This window comes from Lontra canadensis, unplaced genomic scaffold, assembly GCF_010015895.1.
Source record: "Lontra canadensis isolate GAN:19392208 unplaced genomic scaffold, GSC_riverotter_1.0 scaffold119, whole genome shotgun sequence".
Lineage (NCBI taxonomy): Eukaryota > Metazoa > Chordata > Mammalia > Carnivora > Mustelidae > Lontra > Lontra canadensis.
In genome coordinates this window covers 4226665-4230756 of record NW_022631113.1, presented here as the reverse complement: position 1 = coordinate 4230756, position 4092 = coordinate 4226665, and the positions used below count along the sequence as shown (strand labels likewise).

Sequence of the window (4092 nt, the reverse complement as noted above, 5' to 3'; positions counted from 1 at the left end):
CAACAACAAAACCTTTAAAATTATCTTTTTTAGGTCAGCTAGCTAGTGAATATGTAAAGTAAGTATTTCTTGAGTCTGCTTTGTGGTAAGTGACCTTGGCTCTGAAGAGCATATGCCTATTTACTTTGTTGTTGTTTTAGGTATTTGAACCATTAGAAATCGCTTTGAAATAAAATGATGCATCTAGTGTTCTAGTAAGATTTTATGTTATATGGAAAGAGAGAAAGGTTAGCACTCCGCTTTACAAGGATGGAAGAGACTCTTGGGCCTGACAACACGCATACAGTTAAGACATTGCTAACCATTGTTTTTATAGGTGATGGGGATTAAGGAGTGAACTTGTGATGAGCAGAGAGATATATGGAAGTGTTGAATCACTATATTGCACTAATATTATACTGTATGTTTACTAACTGGAATTTAATTTAAAAATTTAAAAAGAACCCAAATAATTAAGATTTCTTGAAAGATCACCTTGGGATATTATAAAAAAATATGTAATAACTATTATGACACTTATATAACAGTTGCTATTTTAAGTACATTTCAAGTATGAACTTATTAACACTAAATAATCCTGTGAGGTCAATATTATCATTATCCCTATCTTACAGGTGACATAATAGAGGCATCAAAAAGTGAATTAACTTGCCTAAAGTTACACACATAGTAGTAGTAGAGTTGGGCTTTGAAACCAGGTCGCATAGCTCAACAAATAGAGCTCGATGCAGTTATTTGGCTCAAATGAATTAGCTTTGTCCTAAAAAGTGAATATACTGGACAGCAAATTAAAACTTCTAGCTAATCCAACTCATTTTTTAGAAGTTGTGTTAGATAAACTATTATTACTCATACTTCATAGGATTATTTCATCAATCACCTCATATAGTTTAGCCAAATATTTCTTCTGACCTCACACTATATCTCCCTGAGAAGATTTTCCAGAGACAATTTTGGAGTTTTTATAAGACCTAACATATACAGAAGACTTTTCTAAGACAGATATTATTCTAAGCATTTTTTTTTCCATACATTAAATCCAACAGTACCTTTGAGGTATATACAGTTGCTGACCTCTTTTTATAGGTGATGAGACTGAGGCAGAAAAAGGGCAAGTTCAAATTTGAAAAGAATATAAAACACAAGCAGCCTAATTCCAGAAAGAAGACATGATTATGAGTGAAGAAAACTGGATGTTGAATTTAGTGAGCCTGGATTTAAATTCTACATCATAGTGCCACTGAGAGAGAGCGGGGAGGGAGAGCACTGTCTGTAGATAAGCTAAAAATAGTCAAGCCAACAAAAAGTTGGCCTGCTTTTTATCATCATGCACAGGCTATTTTTTTAATGGTGGGGATAAAATACTCTTCCCCACTGAGGTGGGATGCTCCCACCACCTCTACATTTCTTTCACACATTGTTATCAGGACCAACCCTTATTAGATGTTTTGAGCCTGAATTAATGACATGAAAATAGGGTTAGAAATAGGTGGCCCACAGAACTGTGGTAAATAAGAAAACACAAGTGAAATAAGAAGTTGCAATATAGTCACTCCAAAATACTAGGAATCATTTAATTTGAGGCAAAAGTGTATTGCATGGAGCATTGGGTTTGGTGCATAAACAATGAATTTTGGAACACTGAAAAAAAAATAAATTTAAAAAAATTCTATCACATTTGGCTTCTGAAAGAGTTTCCAGTACTTGGCCAGCTATATCTCCCTCACATTAACTCACTGCCCACACTCAGGGAGCCGAAACAAAAGTTCATACAAAGTCTGGTGAAGGTGGGTGGTGCAGACTCTCATTCTACATCTGCCATACATGCAGACTTTAGAAAGTGACCTATGATTTCCCAACCCCAAAATACTGATTGTAGAATTTTGTGTTCGTTTTTTTTTTTTTAATTTCTCGTGACTCGATTAATTTATAAATAAAATGAGAAGAAAATATTGGGACCTTAATACCATGCAAAAGATATAGCACATTCCTCAAGGTCATTATCTATGTGTTTATTAAGCAAATAGTATCAAACACCATGAGCCAGGCATGCCCTAGGTTCTGAGAATACTTGTTTGCTTTCTATGACTGCTGTAACAAATTACAACATACTTAATTGCTAAAAACAAATGTATATTTTACTTTTGTAGTTTAGAAGTCAAACATGTTATCACTGGTTTAAAGCAAAGTTGTTAGCTGAGCTGCATTCCTTTCTAAGGCACTAGAGGAAAACCCATTTTGTTATGTTTTCCACCTTCTAAAAGCTACTCATATTCCTTGGCTCATGATAGCTTGCATCTTCAAACCAGCAGTGTTCGGTTTAGTCTTTCTCCCATTGAATCATTTTGACACTGATTCTCCCACCTCATTCTTTCACTTATCAGGACATTCGTGATTACATGACTTTCACCCCTTGATAATCTGGAACAATTTCCCTATTTTAAGGTCAGCTGATTACAGGCATAATTCTATTTGCAATTTTAATTCCCCTTTGCCATGTAACATACCAAAAGGTTTGGACAACTTCATGGACGATTACTCTACCTACTGTATCATCTCTGTTCACACAGTACTTAAAGCTTATAGAAGAGAGATTCTGATTACCTGAGTAAGCAAATAATATGTATTTCAGAAACTATGATACATGCTATGAATATTTTGTGGTGTTATGAGTGTTTAAATCATGGAGAGCTAATCCAGATCAGAATTTTTCTTGGTTATGTTTGTCTTGACATTTAGAGGAAAAGTGTAGTTCAATCAGTGAAGGAATCAAGGGAGAGTTTTCTCATAGAACCACATACAAGGATTTAGAAGTAAGAGAAAGCATGAGACTTGGAGGAGTAAAACAAAAGATAGTGAGCCTGGAGCAAAATGAGTCTAATAATTCAACTTTAAGCCATTACCAATGATCTGTAATATTCTACTGGTTGAAATGTTAAGAATAAAACAAGGAAGAAAATTTGGGTTCTTCATTTTCTTCTACATCCAGGAATGACTTATGCCCTTCTTAAATTATATCTTTGACTCTGGGTTTTGTAAAATAATTTGCTCAAACATGTATAGAGTGCACTGTTGTTTTGTTTTCAGTTCTCTGAGATATTTAGAATATTTTAAAGCATATCTTGCAAGTAAAATCTTCAATAGTTCCGTATAATTTTTAAGAGTGTTTCCAATCATTTGTCACTTATTACACTTATAAATGTTTAGTGATTTTTCTCTATTATCATTTGACTTTCACATATACTAGCATAATAATTCTATCCATGTAAGTATTAAAGATTTGTTCTTTTTTTTTTTAACAATTGAAAGAAATAAGAGGAAACTCTACCTATTAAGAGTATTTCATTATCTAAGCTCTTTCCAAAGAGGGTGAGATTTTGGGGTGAGATTACTATTTTTTTTAAAAGGATTTCTTTTTTTTTTTTTTTTTTAAGATTTTATTTATTTATTTGACACAGAGAGAGATCACAAGCAGGTAGAGAGGCAGGCAGAGATAGAGGGGGAAGCAGGCTCCCTGCCAAGCAGAAAGCCCGATGTGGGGCTCGATCCCAGGACCCTGAGATCATGATCTGAGCCGAAGGCAGAGGTTTAACCCACTGAGCCACCCAGTGCCCCAACAGATTACTATTTTGATAGTTTCAATTCATTCCTTCTTTTCTCCATTCAGAAAGTATCTCCTGATCACTGACCTTATCAAAGCACTATGAAAAGTATAGGGTTCTAGTGGTGGATATAGTTGATATACTTCCCCTCACTGTGTCCAAAAATCTGTTCTATTTGTTATTGCAGTACACAGATTAAATAATTGTATCTGTCTGGTCTGATGAAAAACATATTATGGAACATAAATAACAGTATCAGTAGCTAGTTGTGTATAGAATATTAAAAAAATAAATAAATAACATGTTATCAATTTATTCTGGAAGGCAGCTGGAAAGGGATCCAAATCCCTAAAATTAAGTTCCTAGCCCCTAGCATGTGGTAACATTTCTTATAGAATCTGTATTACCATGTAATTTATTATATTAAAAAAAATTTCCCTATCACCTGTCTTCCATTTTAGTATAAAAGCTTTTTAGAGGCAAGTACCAT

The 4092-nt window shown here is 34.0% G+C and overlaps 1 pseudogene; it reads left to right on the top strand.

Annotated features, from left to right (window-relative positions):
- Nucleotides 1–204: 204 nt before the first annotated feature.
- Nucleotides 205–313, top strand: LOC116857180 (annotated as a pseudogene).
- Nucleotides 314–4092: the final 3779 nt, after the last annotated feature.